This window comes from Acanthochromis polyacanthus, chromosome 22 (assembly GCF_021347895.1).
Source record: "Acanthochromis polyacanthus isolate Apoly-LR-REF ecotype Palm Island chromosome 22, KAUST_Apoly_ChrSc, whole genome shotgun sequence".
Lineage (NCBI taxonomy): Eukaryota > Metazoa > Chordata > Actinopteri > Pomacentridae > Acanthochromis > Acanthochromis polyacanthus.
In genome coordinates, this window is record NC_067134.1 from 12684897 (window position 1) to 12703614 (window position 18718).

General features: G+C 42.4%; 1 long non-coding RNA gene across 1 annotated transcript; it reads left to right on the forward strand.

Moving 5' to 3' along the window:
* The first annotated feature begins 15009 nt into the window (after nt 1-15009).
* On the forward strand, nt 15010-16722 carry LOC127532125 (uncharacterized). Its single transcript, XR_007939386.1, has 3 exons — nt 15010-15196; nt 15781-15892; nt 16582-16722. It is a non-coding gene; the product is annotated as an uncharacterized LOC127532125 (long non-coding RNA).
* The last annotated feature ends 1996 nt before the right edge of the window (nt 16723-18718 follow it).

Sequence of the window (18718 nt, forward strand, 5' to 3'; positions counted from 1 at the left end):
GACCTTTTCTGTTTAATTTTGACAACCAGACTTGAAAAAGAAAGTGTAGGGGCTGTATTTATTTTTATATAACAAAAACGCACTCTGTTTGGGTGACAGAAAACAAGAATTCAGCCTTAGATTATCAAAATGTACATTTTTTTTAATGCATTTAACGGTAATTTCTGCAATAAATTTGTGTTGTTCGACAGCTTACAGAAAATATGTAGTGAAATCACAGAATAAAACTATTAATTTGCATGTTGACTGTCATAACAAAGGCCAAAATTGTTCACTATGTCCACATTAAAACAATTTGTATTTTTTACAAAACATAAATCACTTAATGTCAAATGTGTGACCTTAAAATTAAATTACATAACTCTATTTAAATCTGCTAAAAATCTATTTTTTTACAGATAGTTGCAATAATTTTTTACTGTTTTTGCATTTTTGTTGGTTATTTTTGTTTTTTCAAACGAACTTTGACCTTCTTTTAACAGATTTTTTTTAACAGTGTGTATAAGTAATGTCTGTTTACAATAGCACAGTAGAGTTTATTACTAACCCTCTATATGTCCTTTAACTTGCTCTTGCAGTGAATAAAATCAAGCCCTGGATGCCAGTCTCTTCAATGACGGCCTCATTTGTCTGCAGTAATTATACCAGTGTCTCTGAATTAATATGGCAATGATTTATTGATGACGAATGCTAAAAGTAGCAGCTCAGACTGACCTTGACTTATTGGATTGTGGGAGTCTTGGCATGAGTTCACAGATCTGAGGAGGTTTGGATTGACACTGGTGACAGGAGAGCTTCCTCCGATCGCTTCCGGGCTGAAACACTCGGGAAATTATCCATCTCTTTTTACCGCATGTGAAGGAAAGCAGTATGCAAATTGTCTACGCACTAATGTGCGTTGCAGCCCAGGCATTACTGAGGCTTGATTTTCTCTCCAGACTCCCTCATCTCTGCTGCCCCTCGGTGCCCCGACCATCCAAACACGAGGCAAGTGGCAATTCTCACTTATTTGGGCCCCCGAAACCACCCAGTGGACCATGAAATGAGTTCATTTCACCACAGTGAGATGCAAATGACTGGTGCTACAATAATATCACACCCTGTCATAATCAGTTATGCATTTTGAAAAGGGAGGAAATGTGTCATTTCTGTCACTTCCTCTGTATTGTCTCTCCCGCTTGAAAAGACGGCCACGTTCTCCAACACGCTTGCCTGAAAAGGTTTTGGTGAGAATAAACAAGTATTGTGTTCAGTTCTTCCTCGCTGACTTTACAAGGATTTTCATTTCGGTATCAAAGGCTCTTGTGTAGTGGCTACACTGCATTTGATCCACTCATTTCCTCTTTACTAAGCTGTTCTATATCATGAGCGCCTCTTTTCTTGGGTGTTTAATCTAAAGAGAAACTTCAGCGATGCTTCATAGCCAACAGTCCATCATGTTAAGGGATTATTGAGCGGATCTGGTGATTTCACATCTCACATGTTGTTTTTAAAACTGGATCTTTATGTAGCAGACGTGCTGTGAAATTTAACATGCAATGAAAGATGTATAATGTCACATTCTGCTCACGGTGTCATAAAATGTAAGATATGGGACTGTAACATTTTACACAGTGCAAGAAGAAATGACTTATAAATTATCATCATAGCAAAAAACACTGATCTAATAGAAAGTCAGACCAAGGCCACATCCCACATGAGGAAAGGCCTAAAACTGGGGCCTAAAACCTAATCAGGGCCTAAAACCAAAATATACACTACCAGTCAAAGGTTTGGACACACCTTCTCATTTAATTGTTTTTCTATATTTTCATGACTAATTACATTGTAGATTCTCACTGAAGGCATCAAAACTATGAATGAACAGATATGGAATTATGTAGCAAACCAGTGTGAAAGTGTGAAATAAGTCAAAAGATGTTTTATAGTTTATATTCTTCAAAATATCCACCCTTTGCTTTGATTATCGCTATGCTCACTCTTGGCATTGTCTGGATGAACTTCATGAGCTAGTCACCTGAAATGTTTGCATAATACTGGCAACACGTAGCCTAGCCACGCTAGACAACCCACGGCAACGAATTTAATTCTCTACCAGGGTGGGTCTAGTGACCCTCCATAAGGCTCGAGGCTGGATGCTCCTAAAACTGGCCGGACGAATCACCATGAAGTGTAGAGTCAGAAGGCGGGCGTAACGAAGGGACGACAGAGGCGCGACGATTCTGACAGAAACAACCGGCGCACAATAAACAGTTATCTTTCGACTCGGCTTTGGCCACAGCCCTTAAAGATTTGAAGCTAAAATTCAACTTGAAAGATAAACAAAGGACGACACTGAAGTGTTTCATTGAGAAGAAAGACGTATTTGGACTTATGCCGACGGGATATGGCAAATCCTTAATATACCACTTGGCTCCGCGGCTCCGCTGGTTGGGAAGCTAATGGGACTTAGCCACAATCCACCGGTGCTCTAGGAACTCCGTCAGCCTATTCGTTGCGTTGATTGGTTGTATACCTACCCAATTGCTGCAGAGGGATTTGATAGACAACCTTTTAGCCCGCCTCCCTCCCTGTCGAGCTTCCCTAGACCCTTGTGCCATCAGAAACATGGGTCTAGCATGGCTAGGCTAGGCAACATGAGCAAGCACTTGGGCTTCTAAGACAAATCAGGAATGAAAATGAATACATCGTACATCTGAATCAAAGTTAAACCACTGACTTTCTTTCTTTCAAAAATAAGGACATTTGTAAGGGACCTCAAACTTTTGGTAGTGTAGATACTACCATTTTGAAAATCTCCTTTACTTCAGGAAACAACAACAACAATCTCAATGCTGCAACTTACATGCTGAAAGAGATTTGGATTGTCCTGCTTAGTTCTTTAGGTAAATTAATCATTTCATTTAAAGTATTCCTCTCCCTGGGTGCAGATTCCATCAAAACAATTCCTATATTTTACATTGTTTTGCAATGGCACTGTTCTTTCCTCTGTTCAAGACAATTGTGAATGTTGGAAAGAAATACAAAGCCAGAGTCTTTTGTTCCCCCTATGGTAGGATCATAATGAGGTGGTGTCAGACCATTCTCCAGCCTCCTCTATTTGAGGACTAGTCCTTAATGTACAGTTTTCATTTGGCAATGGAGTTTTTCAGTCTAATTCTGGCCTGGTCACATTTATCATGACAACTGGTTAATCAAAGACACACGGAAGCTATCCCTGATCAGACCACTGTTCGTTTTTTGTACAACTATGACATTAAGCATTTTATCTGTCATCTAATACACACAGAACTGACTTAAAATGTTGGTTAATATTTATACATGGACTTAGTTTGAGGTATCTCCATGTGTTATTGTAACAGACAGCAAGCGACTAATCAGAAACAATGGAATGAGACTCCCAAGAAGAGCAACAGTTCAGTCAGTAAGTGTCTCCCAAATGGTTTCTGTTCATCTTCATGTGACAAAGGCCTTTGGTGGCAGTTATTCATTATGACGAGGGCAAAGGAAGCAGTAGGTTTGTGCCGACTGGCGATGAGCTCAGATTGTTCAACTGATTATTTTCTTTTTCATTGCTAATATTGATGACCACTCTTGCAAATGTGACTCTACTCCTTAATTCAAAGCAACTATGTTCTATCTGCCAGTCTGGACAGGTGTGAGACTGCAAAATCGGATGACGTACTTTTCTTATCCTGTTGTCAGATGTTGGATGTGGTTGTGCCAAGAGAGTGGCTCTATTTAGTGACAGAGAAATTTTACAACTCCCTCCCCATCAGCCTGGAGGTGATCAGATTATCTCTCATTGATTTCTGGTAATGACAACAAGATAATATGAAACAACAGACAACCGCCTCAAGCTACAACAAAGGCAGACAACATTGCTGAAATAAAATCAGAGCAGGGAGAAAATCAGGGTGGAGGAATGGGAGGACAAAACATTACACTGAAACACAGATGTTCCATTTATCTATCCATCCTTTTTCTCCAATTATCCAGAGTAGTGGCAGCAGGTTAAGCAGGGCTTCCAAGACGTCTCTTTTCCAGGAAGGTTTTCCAGCTTCTTCTGTGGAATATAAAGATATTCCAAAGCTAGATGAGATATGTAGAACCCAGTCCATTGTGGATCAAACCAGGGGTCTCCTCCCAGCTGGGTTGCCCAGAATGGCTCCAAAAGAAGGCGCCTAGGAGGCATCCTTATCAGGTACATGCACCAGAACCAGGCCACATTCTGTTACAAAAATTCCAACCTCCAAATGAAGGCAGCCAAGAGGGATCCCAATAAGACGGGTGAACCACATCAGCTGGTTTCTTTCAACATGATTGAGCAGTGATTCTACTCAAAGGTCCCTCTGACAGTCCTAACACCTCCATCTGACTCTAATGGTATGTGTCCACAGGGGCATTTTTACAATTTGTTGTATCCCAGTATTGCACTCTTGATAGGCGTGTCATTATTGGGCCACGAGGTGGTGTGAAAACAGGCACTTCCCTTCACCAGAAAGCAGTCCTGTAGAGGCATTGGACCAATATGTCACAATTTGAAACTTTCTCTTTTATTCCAAAAACTGTCCCGTGAAAAGTTATTTTTTTTCTGAAAACATTTGCAGTTGCTGTATCTGTCATCATTTTAGTTTAACAGCAAGCCAGTTTAGAGGTTTTACGAAAGTTACACAAGGAGCTGAACATCTGCTCTCAACTGTGTTGTATATAGATCTTAACTAAAAGAGATGCAGGCTGCTGGTGGTGAAAGTGATGCTAACAGAGTGCAATGCGGGCTGTTTCACATGAAAAACATGAAAAGCTTTCAGAGAGCACAGTACTCCGCCAAAGCTGCGGAGTCGTATCATTCCAATGGCTGAAATCTTGAAAAAAATTGTAGCAGAAATCCCGGCACCATAGAATGTGGCCCTTTGGTTTGGATTTACCCACAAACAAAATTGCATTGCACTGAGCACAGGTGTGTGTTATACATGTATATGTTATGTATGGACATCACATTGCGTGACCTAACTATGTAGATGGCGGTGAGAATTGATGGTACTCTGAAACACCTCCACAATTTAATCAATTGTTCCTTGGATCATTTGCAATGGATAAGTCCGCAGCACATCTATTTGTAGTAGGATAGCAGTCATGTGATCGTCAGCAGGCAGCTGATGTCATGTTCACTTGTTGTCATAGCTACAGTGATGTTGTGCCACTATCTCATAATGATACAGAAATCTTTAACAAACCTGTGTGTTACGGCCACCAGTATTGGTGTGCCGTTTGTTTTGAGGTGGTGTTTTATTGGGTCTTTGTGTGGGAGAAATTTGTGTGTGGGCTCAGCTGTGGCTTTTGCAGAGTCTTTGGAACCCCAGCTGTCAGCCGTTTCAGCTGATGACACAGAGCTGATGACGACCTGCACTCCAGTCTGGTTCTCCCCGCCCTTCGACCATCCGGATTGGGCCACCCTCCAGCTCCTCCTCCCCGGACCAATCGGAGGCAGCCAGGCACCACACCTGCTACCTATAAAGTGCCACCATGCCATTAGTCTTGGTGGCTGGTACTTTGACCAGTCCACCCTGGTGCCTCTTTGTATTGTGGCTCTGTATTGTGTTTCTGTGTGGTCTTTCGGTCTGGAAGCACTTGTGGTGGGTGCTACAGACAACTTCGACCTTCTGTTGGTGGCTTTAGTTTAGTGTGGAGCCCTATGTGTCAGTGGAGACTGAGGCTCCAATTCGTAGTCTGCCAACTGTGTGTAGAAGCCACTTAGTATTTTGAGCTTTTGTGAACTGTGCTCAGTATGTATACTTATTTAGAGGCACCAGTTTTGTTTAGTTCATTTTGTATTAGTTTTTGTTCCTGGTGGTGGGTGTTGCTTCTGTAGTTCGGTTTGGCTGGGGAGTTTAGTTGTTTTCTTTGTGTTTAGCTCAGTTACAAACTCTGTTAGCTTTCGTTATGTTTTATTCCGTTCTTTGTTTTAGCAACACCCACCAGACTTGTTTTATTGTCACTTTTTCGTTCCTTTTACTACTAAGCAATAAATCCCTTAACCTAAACCAACACCATCTGGTTATTTTGTTGCATCCAGCCAACCCCTAGAGGTTGGATCGTAACACGGTGGATCAGATCCAGACAAGCGTACACCGATTGTCACATAACTCTGCCATTCCTTGGTGGAGTAATACATGGAAACCATTCAAGTGACGGACCCTGTGGACATGTACCATAAGGCTGAGCCCATCCACCCTACAACTCTTGTATGTGTGATCTCGTTCTTTCGGTCAGTCCTCATAGCTCATGACATTGGTAAAAGTTGGACTCTAGACTGACTAATATATCTGAGCTCCCTTCACCACAATGCTCCAGTACAAGCCTGCATCACTGCTGACACTGGCCCAATTCATATGTCCACCCTAGCCTCAACCTTCCCATCACTAGAGGGAGCGATTTCTGGGAAACGACCATCGTTTCACACTTGGGGACTGTCATCCCTACCGTGGCTTCATATTTGGCTGCAAAGGGCATACTAAAGGGCACGGTTTGATGAAGCCAACAGAACCACATCGCCTGCTAAAAGCAATGATTCAATTGTGACATTTCCGACCCGGACACCCTCCTCACCTCAGCAGCACCTTGAAATCCCATCGATGAATGCAACAGACAGGATCAGACAGTACTTACTTTGTGCTGAGTACGAACCGTTTTCATGTAGTTGTTCCAAAATTTTTACCTAACTTCTTTTAATGCTAATGTCCCATGGCTCTTGTATAATTATGACACACACAGCATCACACTTACGGAGAAGCCTGGATCATCTTAAACAAAAGGAATCATGAGGCAGGTTTCTGTAGGAAGCAAAGCACACAAGGAACAAACAATATAAATCGATCCCCCATAGGGTCCTGTGTGCTGTTTGTGCAGCAAAATGGCAACTATATTTGTGAGAAATTTCAAACACAAGTTATTAGGCTGCAAACTTATAAATAGAAGACAGCATATTTTCATAGCCTGCCAGCAGATACACAGGGAGCATGCCGAAACAGTCCATTTAGTGGCGAGGAATAAAACTCTATTTGTTTTAATCATTAAACAAGCGGGGAGTTATTGAACTGAAATATGTGTGCCGATATTATGTGGCGCTAAATAGCTCAGCCGAACTGTGATGAATTTCAAACAGCCAGAGGTCACATAGAGTTCAATAACAGCGGATGTATGGATATGCATGGAAAATCAGAGGGGGTGGAAATGAATGCACACTCATTATAGTCCCCTTGTTCCTCTGGAATTAAGGGAGGACCAGACACAAATTAAAGTGAGCCAGATGAAGCTCCTCTCCAATAGGCTCTATGTGCCTGAGCTGCAGTTTTATCTTGAGCCACCTTGTCGGAGGTAACTAAATTTTATTAACATGGCTGTGGGAGAAAATCATGTACTCAGCCCTCTATTAGCTGATACTTTAGCCTGACTGTGGCACTGTAATCTACAACCCTGCACATTTTCTGTTAGAATAATAATGTCTGAAAGGCGACTAATGCATTTTTGGACTTACTGACAATTCTATAAAGTCAGGGTATCTAACATGGAAATTAAATGTACAAAAGAGCAGTTCCAATCCCCAACAAGAAACCATACAAGAAATCATTTTATTCATCAAAGAAAATCATGCTCATTGAGTGGTTAGTGATGTGCCGCTGCAGTCTGCTTGGTTTGTTGGCAACCTGCCACTGCTCCTCTCAGATCCTTCACTTGAGTCAAAGCAGCAAATTCTACTGTAATTATGTAAATATGGATCTACCGGTCCAATCACACACAGTGAACACTGTGACAAATAGATGGCATACGACTGTGATACTGTGTTTTTCAAGCAATCAAAACTGAAACTACAATATCTGGCCATTTTACTGGTGTCTGTAATGATGTACAGCAATGTACATCATTGTTGAAAATACCCTTTAACATACGTAAGACAGCAATAAATTAAAATAGTTGTTGTTTAATGTTATTGTGATTCAGTTCAAAAGAATACACAATTTATTTAATAGATAAACAACAGTGATGCTAGCATTGGTTTGTCATGTTTCTTCTCTGCTATGAAATGTTTATTATTTTCTGATGCGTTTGTCTCTCATATCCTTCTCTCTCTCCTCTTTACCCTCTCCCCAACTGGCTGAGACAGATGGCCAACCTCTGTGTACCCGGTTCTGCTGGAGGGTTTTTTTTTCCACTAAAAGGGATTTATTTAGTTTTTATTTTTTGTAACTAAAGTGCATACTCAAAGGGAAACTTTGAGTATGCACTTTACTCAAAGTGCATACTTTGAGTAAATGTCAGAACCCCCTTCTCACCCCCTATCATTCCCACCTGACATCCCATTAGATCCCATCCTGCCTTTCTCCTCTCTCTCTTCCCTTGTGTGCTTCTCTATCTCTCACTCTCTCCCTTGTCTGCAGTTGAGGAAGACTACACAGCTGGACCCATTCTGACAATCAGTCACCTCCGCCAGAGGCTGGGCAGCTGACGCTCATATCATTGATTGCACTCTGACAATAAAAGACCGGCTCATCCTTCCACACCCTGCCAGATTGTTAGACTCGACCTACCTTGTCAGTCGCTTTCTCGCCTTTTGTCCTGATGTTTGTATGGAACAAACCTTTAACCCTTTAAGGTTTGGGCAATTTCCGCCCGAAATTTCTACTGAGATTTACAGAAAGTAAATTGAATGCTGTTCTTGAACTGTTTGGAGTACATGCATGGTTGGGGTCTCATTTGAAAGCTGACAACCTGAATTTTCACCCAGTGCAGTCAGAATTACTCTAGGTGCTACTGGCACAGAGTATTTCATGTTGGCACACACTGAATTAGGATGAATTTTTTTTCTCGCCTACATTTTTTCCCTAATAAAACACCTGAAAATCAGTGTGGCAGCACTGTAAGAGCTTGAAAACACAATATTGCAAAAGCCTGGGGTCTTACATAGTTCAGGTCAAAATTTCAGAGCAATACTACAAGAAATGAGTGTTTCACACATGTATTTGTACTGATATGCTCCGCCCCTGTCAATGTTGGATACACTCTTTATACACTGTGCACACTCTCTACAGAATGGTATAAATTCATTTTCACTTCATTTTCCACTTCATTTTCATTCCAAAAACTCATAAAGAACTCAAAAAATCACTTCAGATAGGCTTCAGTGTCGATCACACACACAGATTGAGAGGAATACAGAGAAACAGCAGGTGGAGCCCGGAGCTCACGAATGAAATATCATATAAAGCCGCTGGCAGAGGCGGGATTTATATTCAAGCCATTCAGCAAGCTCATTGGCTACCAGGCCTGTCAATCTAACGGTTCCTCCGGCGTGATTTGCTGAGAAACAAGTCAATCAAGTGATGTAATCGATATCTGTCAGACTCGGCCATGGTTGGCTAAATCGCCGAAGTAGGCGGAAACGAGTCACCTGATTGGTTGAAGTTCGGTTTGAAACAGAGGAGAAGTCTCCAGTATCCATTTTGAATCGCGAACAAAGGGAATTCGACCGTGTATGATAAAGTTATAATAGAAAGATGCAGTGAATATGAAACGCACAGCGCCACCACGCGCCGCGTGCACGCGCACGGAGCCGATCGTTTTCTGGATTTTTTACCTATTTCGAGACATGTTTTGGCCAAAGTATTATACTGGATTGTTTCCTCTGGATGGCTAAGCTTGGGTTCTGGCCGGTTTTTGTGGATTATCTTCTTTTATGACCAGAAACGAGCGTCCAAACTGCGTCGACAGGTAAGCTGTGCACGTTTACATGACTTGTTGTTTGTTGGATAAATGTGTTTATATTACCCGCTGTGGTAATCACATCTGAAAGTGGTTTATACCGGTGGATTCATGAGAATCTCAGCTTTCTATGTGTGTATAGTGTTTGTATAATCGTGTTTGCAGTGTCCTTCTATTTAAAAAAAGCGTATACCGATAAAAAAACGGCCCGCCCGCGGGCCGCCGTACGTTTTCTCCTGTCTTGCCAGAATCAGCTGCTCAGACTCCTGCCTGCTGTATGTCACCGGTTTCCCTTCTGGACCCAACCTTTCCCCGGACGCCCCCTCTCGGCACCGTTTCCCCCCTTTCTCCTGGCGCCCCCCAGTTCGGCCTGTGAAGACCAGGAACGAATATCGAACCATCCCAGTTCTGATCACTCCAGTCTGCCCTGCCTGCGCCCTAGCTCTCCAGCTCTTTGTCCCCACTTCCCCTCCAGCCGCTAGGGATCCCAAGACCACCCTGCGCCGCACTCTGCTTCCCCTCCCGGAAACACAACGGCCGCCGATCCCCGGCTGGAACGCTGCCCACCCGGCATCACTCCTCGCTTCCCCCCCAGACAAGGCCCCGGCTCTCCACCCGCCAGATCCACTTCCCCCTCCCTACAATAAATCACTTCTTAACTGCATCTTTGCCTCGACCATGTGCACTCTGCTTGGGTTCTTTTCCCGTTGTGTGACAGTAAAGTGTTTTCAATAAAATATAATATTGTAAGGAATGGGAGTGTATATACAGGGTGACCCAAAAGTTTGGAAACAAATGAAAAGTCTATAACCAAAATAATGTTATTTCAATAAATCAGTACCCCAGATATATTCAGAAGAGTAACAGATTAGTGTAAAACAAACATATTTTGACATGTTCATGTTTGTTTCTTACACAAAGTTGTGAACATTTCCACCAACTGGATACACTGGTATCTTCTGGAATGTATCTTCATTCATGCTTATGAAGGTTCCTCTAACTGGCCAGTCAATGTTGCCTCATAGTACTTTTGGATGTTTAAAAAAAATTAAACTGTCAGATACTTTACCATCAAGAGTTTTGAAATCTGACACTGATGGCCTGCATTTTGAAGTTATGCTCCAGCATACCTGGACCTTATGCTTCTATTAATTTTCTTCCGAGTTATTGCACTCGGCAAATACTATGCTTTTAAGTTATTTTATTATGCTATAACAAAAATGGGTAAAATAAGAGTGAATTCATGCACCCCCAACTCAAATAGACACTGCAGTTAAACTTTGTTTCCAAACTTTTGGGTCACCCTGTACACACTACCAGTCAAAAGTTTGGACATGCCTTCTAATTTAATGTTTTTTCTTAATTTTCTTGACTATTTAAATAGTAGATTCTCACTGAAGGCATCACAACTATGAATGAACACATATGGAATGATGTAGCAAACAAGAAAGTGTGAAATAAGTCTAAACATGTTTTATATTTTAGATTCTTCAAAATAGCCACCCTTTGTTTTGAGAACTGCTATGCGCACTCTTGGCATTGTCTGGATGAGCTTCATGAGGTAGTCACCTGAAATAATTTTCACTTCACAGTGTGCCTTGTCAAGGTTAATGTGTGGAATTTCTTGCCTTCTTAATGGGGCTGGGACCATCAGTTGTGTTGTGCAGAAGTCAGGTTGGTACACAGCTGACAGCCCTATTGCCTTACTGTTAGAATCCATATTATGGGAGGAACCAATCAGCGAAGTAAAGAGAAACGAGAACTAAAGGTCAGTCAGTCCGGAAAATTGCAATAACTTTGAATGAATCCCCAAGTGCAGTTGCAAAAAGTATCAAATGCGATGATGAAACTGGCTCACATGAGGACCACCTCCTGGAAGGAAGACCAGAAGTTACCTCTGCTGCTGAGGATAAGTTCATCTGTGTCAGGCCTGCTACTGCAGGCTCTGGATAGGGCTCCTCCCAGGGGCGGCTGGTCAATAGAGGGCGCTAGGGCACCGCCCCCTCTGTCTCACATCATGTAGAGTCACAGCCCTTCCTTTAATAAAACATTTTTAAAATTACATTTACATGTATATCCTATGTTTTTATCAAGCAAAATGGATAATAGAGCCTGTAGAGAGTTACTAAAATGTATAATTTGTAATAAAAAGTCAGATTAGAAACGTCCGACGTTGTATACAATTACTAATAGTGGACATATATCCGGCCTGGGGCGCACTCATCGTTCCCCATTGACTCTCGTTATAACTTTGACATGCGCAGTTTGTTCCTCTTCAATACAAGAGATAGCAGACAGCAGGGCGCCCTGCTGTCTCCCTCTGATCGCTTTACACACCACCGGGCATGGGGTGGCAGCAGAGAGCGAGCGGTTTGTTCATCCGCTTGCCTTTAATTAAAACCACCAAGCGAGTGACGTTCAGCGCAGAGTGTAGGAGTAATTAGCAAGCAAGATTATCAACGAGTCATAGAGAGAGCCACAAAAAGGAGAAAATGGAGAGAGAAAATTCAGTGAAGTCACTGAAAACAACGCCGTTCGAGAGGAGAACACTGCAAGAGAAACTGAGAGGGAAGGAGCTCGGACCTGACCGGCCGGACGTCTTAATTAGACAACAGTCGGAGGACAGAGGGAGGAGATATACGCGGTCTTTTTCACGGGCCTGGTATGAGAAGACGTCTTGGCTGACAGGATGCAGTGAGGCTGGTGCTTTATTTTGCTTCCTTTGCCTGCTTTTTCAAACCAAGGGAAGTGATCAAGCCTGGATTCAGACAGGTATGGCAGATTTAAAGCAGATTTAAAGAAGGCATGAGCAAGCTAGGAGCCACATGGAAAATGCTATGTGTCTGGGCATGTTTGGGACAGCTAAAGGCCCTGTCACACTCTAGCGTAAAGAGCCAGCCTATGAGGAACGTATCGAATATTTCAAAAAATTGTTTATACGCACAACTTTTCAGCATATGAGGTTGATTTTCGGTTAATGACCGTTAGAATAACGTGAGCCTAGCATACCGCCGTCAGCGTATGTGAGCGTATGTGATGTGATGTGTATTTGAGTTGGACATATACCGACGTATGAGTAACGTATATCAGCGTACCTCCGACGTATGAGAAACGTATGCGGAATGTCAGTCTAACATATGAGGAGCGTACACAGCTGGTGATGTTGGGACCAACCCTGTCCAGCAGTTCATCATACATTTCTGGAGGCATGCATAGGAAGTTCCTGAAGGCTCTCTGATCTTCATTTCACAATTCAACCATAAGCCGGTCATAAAGGCCAAATTGACGCCGCCTTCCAATCCAAGGTTTCATCCAGATTGCACGTCTCATTCTACGCCTTCTTCTTCTGTGTCTAGCATACTCAACTGCCAACTGTACTAAATCTTGGTGATGTTGCAGCACAGCAACCTCCATCTCTGAACTGCTGGTACAAACTGATACAGATTTGGAAATGTGAGACTTTATATACCCCCCATACGCTGGAAATAGACATGTAATACGCATGGGATAAGTTGGCTGTATGCTCAGAACACGTTAGGCATAAGTTGAGTACGTTAGACTGTCGTTAGAACTACCATCATAATGTTAGCCATTCGTTAGACACACGTCAGACACACGTTCATTATACGCTCCTCTACGCTCCTGACCCACTCAATTTCAACGTATGAGAAGCGTACTCGACGTATGTGTAACGTACCTTCAGCGTACCTCTAGCGTGTTCAGAGTATGAGGAACATATGAGGAGCGTAAAATTCATACGTCGGCATACGCTGAAAATTTTTGTGCATGTTCAAAAAAATTTTTGTCCATCAGCGTACACTGACGTACTTCGGCGTACTAGAAATGTATTCCAGCGTACCCCTAGCGTGTTTCAGCGTGTTTCAGCGTATGTCAGCGTATGCCCAAAAAGTTCATTCGTTCCCCATATGCTGGCTCTATACGCTAGAGTATGACAAGGCCATAACATTGCACCTCAGCTTGATGATGGCTACAGGATTGGCATCCGTAAACATAACGAGGAGGTCGACAAAAATAGGCATGTGCTGCCTAAAATAATAGACTGCATTAAGTTCTGTGGTGCCTTTGAGCTCGCCCTGAGAGGCCATGATGAGAGTGAAAGCTCCGAAAATCCAGGTGTTTTCAGAGGGCTGGTGGATTTTGTAGCATCACTAGATGCAGCTGTCCATGAGCACCTTCAGACTGCCACTGTGTTTAAAGGGACATCCAAAACAGTGCAGAATGAACTCCATGACTGCATGAGGAAGTTCAGTGTGCAGACTTCATATCCATCCAGGCTGATTTAACAATGGACATCTCCACCCAGTGTCAGCTTGTTCTTGTGATCCGCTACATGGACAAAATGAATGAAGTGCAGGAGAGATTTTTTGAGTTTATACCTCTGCAATCTGCCACAGCTGAGTCCATTGCCACAGCATTTTTGGAAAGGCTGAGTCTCATTCTCCCTGATGACCAGAAGAGCAAGCTCATCTCCCAGGCCTATGATGGTGCGAGTGTCATGAGAGGAGCCACAAGTGGTATACAGAAGAAAGTGAGCGATGTGTATGCGAATGCACACTATGTCCACTGCTATGCTCACCAGCTCAACATTATCATGCAGCAGGTGACATCCCGTATCCCAAAAGTTGGTCAGTTCTTCTCTGACCTAGCTGGATTCTCAGGATTTTTTTCAAGATCCCCCAAGAGAACCAGTGTGCTTGAGAGGGTGGTGGAACACAGGCTTCCAAGAGCAAGCACAGTAAGGTGGAACTTCCACAGCCGTGCTGTCAGCACTGTCTTTGAGCACAAAGACGACCTCCTTCAGTGCTTCGAAACCATCAGGGACTCAGGTGACTTTGATCCTACCACTGTCCGTGAAGCTGGAGGTTTTGTGAGACTCCTGGAGGATGCTACCTTCTGTCTGCTTCTTCCTGGAGCTTTTCCACCGCATCATGCCTCATGTGGACATGCTCTACAGCCAACTCCAGAAGAGGTCCATCGATTCGATCTTTGTCCACAGAGTGACGCAGCATTTCACCGACAACGTGCAGATCCATCCATCCTCTATACACCGCTTTATCCTCACTAGGGTCGCGGCGGGTGCTGGAGCCTATCCCAGCTGACTTGGGCGAAGGCAGGGGACACCCTGGACAGGTCACCAGTCTGTCGCAGGGTTACATATACAGACAAACAATCACACTCACATTCACATTCACACCTACGGACAATTTAGAGTAATCAATTAACCTCAGCATATTTTTGGACTGTGGGAGGAAACCGGAGTACCCGGAGAAAACCCACGTATGCACAGAGAGAACATGCAAACTCCATGCAGAAAGATCCCAGGCCCACCCTGGGATTTGAACCGGGGATCTTCTTTCTGTAAGGCAGAAGTGCTAACCACTACGCCACTGTGCAGCCTCAACATGCAGATGATCAGGTAAATACATTTGTATGTAACCATATTAAACCCTTATGCATCCTCTCACAAAAAGTGTCATACGCAGTACTATGGGACAAAAATGTCCAAGTCAAAAACTCTAATAAAATTATTATATAATAATATCATTTTCCTCTTACATAGTTAGATTTTTAAACCATCAGTCCAGATAATAAAAGTTTTGATTGAAGTGATCATTTTCAGAGTATTAACATTTTCTTTATTACCTTTAATTCCTGGTTCATTTACATTATATCACTATTGTTTATTGTGAAAAAATAAAATAAACTGAGTTTTACCCAAACACTTAATGCTAAAGGAAATATTTAAAACTAATGCAGTCTTGGATGTATTAGTGATGAGTAACAATGATTGATTTTGTTTCCATCATTATTTATTTGTGGATAATTTGTGTGAAATGAAAAACTCACACTCAGTCATGTGCGCATCACATGACTGTAATAAAAAAACTTCTGATTAATGTTAACCATAATAAGTCATTATTTATGATACTTAATGTGCTTAATTTCTTTCTGTTTTCTGGCAACTAAAGTTTCATTTTTTTCTCTTCTGGGGCTGCTCAGAGACTCCCTCCCTACTGTCAGCGAAGAACATCACAGCTGTGTGCCTCAGCAGCAGCTGGCCAAGAAGCGCCGCACACTGGGACCAGATGAACTACAGAGGATAGCTACAGAGGTGAGATCAAAGCTGAGGCTCTGGTAACTTAGTATCCTACGGTATGTCTGTGACTGGTGTCCTTCCTGTTGTTATTCCTTTCTATATATATGTGGACGTCGTCTCTCCCTGAAGTTGATGAGTGGTGACCTGAACAATCCAAACTTTTCTCACCACTCATCAGGACACACAGCTTCATAAATAAATCTAATATCAACTGGCAGTGGTTCCTCCTGGCCTTAGCAATCTGAACAACATGGCTCCATGTAGCGCTGATAAACCTGCTGGACAAACTGCCACATGTAGATAGCAGGGCGTTTATGGAACACAATTCAACTGCACAACAGCTGCTAGTGCATACACATATGTCAGCAACAATAATTGATTATCTGTGTTGAATTAACACTGGTATTCAAGGCTGAAGTCTGTTATTTTCCTCTGTAAAGTAACATGTTTGAAACCTGGTAAATTAAAGAGGGACATGAGGGTGTCCACAACCATATTCCCAAACCTCCAATTTCTCCAATAAAATATATGATATTCTGTTGTAGATAAACATTTTCCAAATAAGATTCAATAATATGGACATGACCTGAGTGTGTTGTATGGTCTTTTACAGTGTTATAATCATAGTAAGCTGTTATGTGAACAATTGGACAAGACACTTTTATGTAGGTTCTGTGTGATATAATGTGTATCTTTCTTTATAGGTTTGTGACACAATCCTGGGCCATGCAAAAGAGAGGTTTGCCTTCACCAAACACCTAATCAGTGCTACACTGCTTCAAGGAGACAGATTCCAGGAGTACGACAGCCAGTTCCCTGAAGCAGCGCTCAGCACCACCATGGAGGCCTATCCAGTGCTGAACAAGGGCAAGCTGAAAACTGAACTGTCGCTCATCTTCAGCAGCACAGAGTTCAGGAGTTGCAATGGTGCTGTGGCTCTGTACCAGCTCTTCATGAGCAACAATCTTCAGGACACCTTCTCAGAGACTGTGTCTCTCCTGAAGATCCTCGTCACGACTCCAATGACGACAGCTGGATCTGAGAGGTGCTTCTCAACACTAAAAAGAATCAAGACCTTCCTCAGGAACACGATGTCGCAGGATCGTCTTAATGCACTGGCCATGCTCTCTATGGAAAAGAAACTTGTCAGGGAGACCCCAGATTGTAACCATAGAGTCATTGAGAAATGTGCATGTCTCAAAGACAGAAGAGCAAAACTTGCATACAAAAAATAACACAGATGTAGAGGTGCTGTAGCCTAGCCGTGCTAGACAACCCATGTCAACGAATTTAATTCTCTGCCAGGGTGGGTCTAGTTACCCTCCATAAGGCTCGAGGTTGGATTCTCCTAAAACTGGCCGGACGAATCACCATGAAGTGTAGAGTCAGAAGGCGGGCATAACTAAGTGACGACAGAGGCGCCACGATTCTGACAAACAACTGGAAACAACTAGCCTAGCCGCGCTAGACAACCCACGGCAACGAATTTAATTCTCTGCCAGGGACGACAACAGTCGTTGAGCTCCATTAGCACCGACTCTGAATAATCTTTCTGTTAACATGTCTGTAATATACTTGAGCTTCACCCATTGACTGTATAAATAAGGCTTCACCGAACTACCGCATCCTCTGATTTCCGGCGCTCTTGGAGCCTATTCGTTGCCTTGATTGGTTGTATACCTACCCAATTGCTGCAGAGTGATTTGATAGACAACCTTTTAGCCCGCCTCCCTCCCTGTCGAGCGTGCCTAGACCCTTGTGCTGTCAGAAACATGGGTGTAGCGGGGCTAGACTAGAGGTGCTGGCTTTAATCTCTAAAATGTGAGGATTTATTTTTTTGTCATTTAATAATGTAAATAGAAATGTTAGTTGACACAAGTGCCACTTTAGACTGAAAGCCTGTTGATTTTCATGTTCTGAAATCTGAGGAATTACTGTTTTTCTTTATTTTCATTGTAAATATTTAATGTTAGTTGACAGAAGCACTTTGAGCTCAAAGCCTAAGATAAGATAGGTTTTATTTGTCACATGCACAGTTATACATAGTATAATGCCTAATGGTTTCAGTGTTGTTTTTTCAGGCCAAGTGACACATTTTTATTGCTTTGATCTTAAATATGCAGATTTGCTATTTTCTCATTGTCATGTAAGGTTGTTAATGTAAAAGTTAGCTCACAGAAGTACTGTCTGCTTTAAGCCTTATAGTTAGGGTTTTTTTAACAAAATGTCCAATGTTTGTTGGTTTCACAGGTATGGATTTGTTTTTGTTTATTTGAGTATGTAAATATAAATATGTTGTTCCAAAGATTTTGCTGGACAGAAGAAGCACTTGGCACTCTTTGAAGCTGGAAAAATGAATTGTTTCTTTTTTTACTTTTGAAGTAAAAAATAGATTTGCATATTTATACATTCTTAATTTGTTTAATTATAGAAAATGAGATTTTAAAGGTGTGTGTACCAATTACACCTTATCTGGAGCAAATCAAAACACTGGGGAGAAAATTCAAATTCACTAGCTGGTAACATTTACGTGCATTTAATTGTCTATTTGACTCAGCAGTAGTGCTTAGGTGGACCCTCGTAGTGGGGCATAGAACCATAGTGCATAGGGGGCGTCGTGGCTCAGTGGGTAGAGTGGCCGTCTTGTAACTGGAAGGTTGCCGGTTCGATCCTCGGCCTGTCAAGCTTATGTTGAGGTCTCCCTGAGCAAAACACTGAACCCCTAATTGCTCCTGGTGGTTTGTGGTTAGCGCCTTGTCGCTTCTGCCATCAATGGGTGAATGTGATGTTTTCAGATAAAAGTGCTATATAAATACAACCATTTACCATTTTAGTAATAGC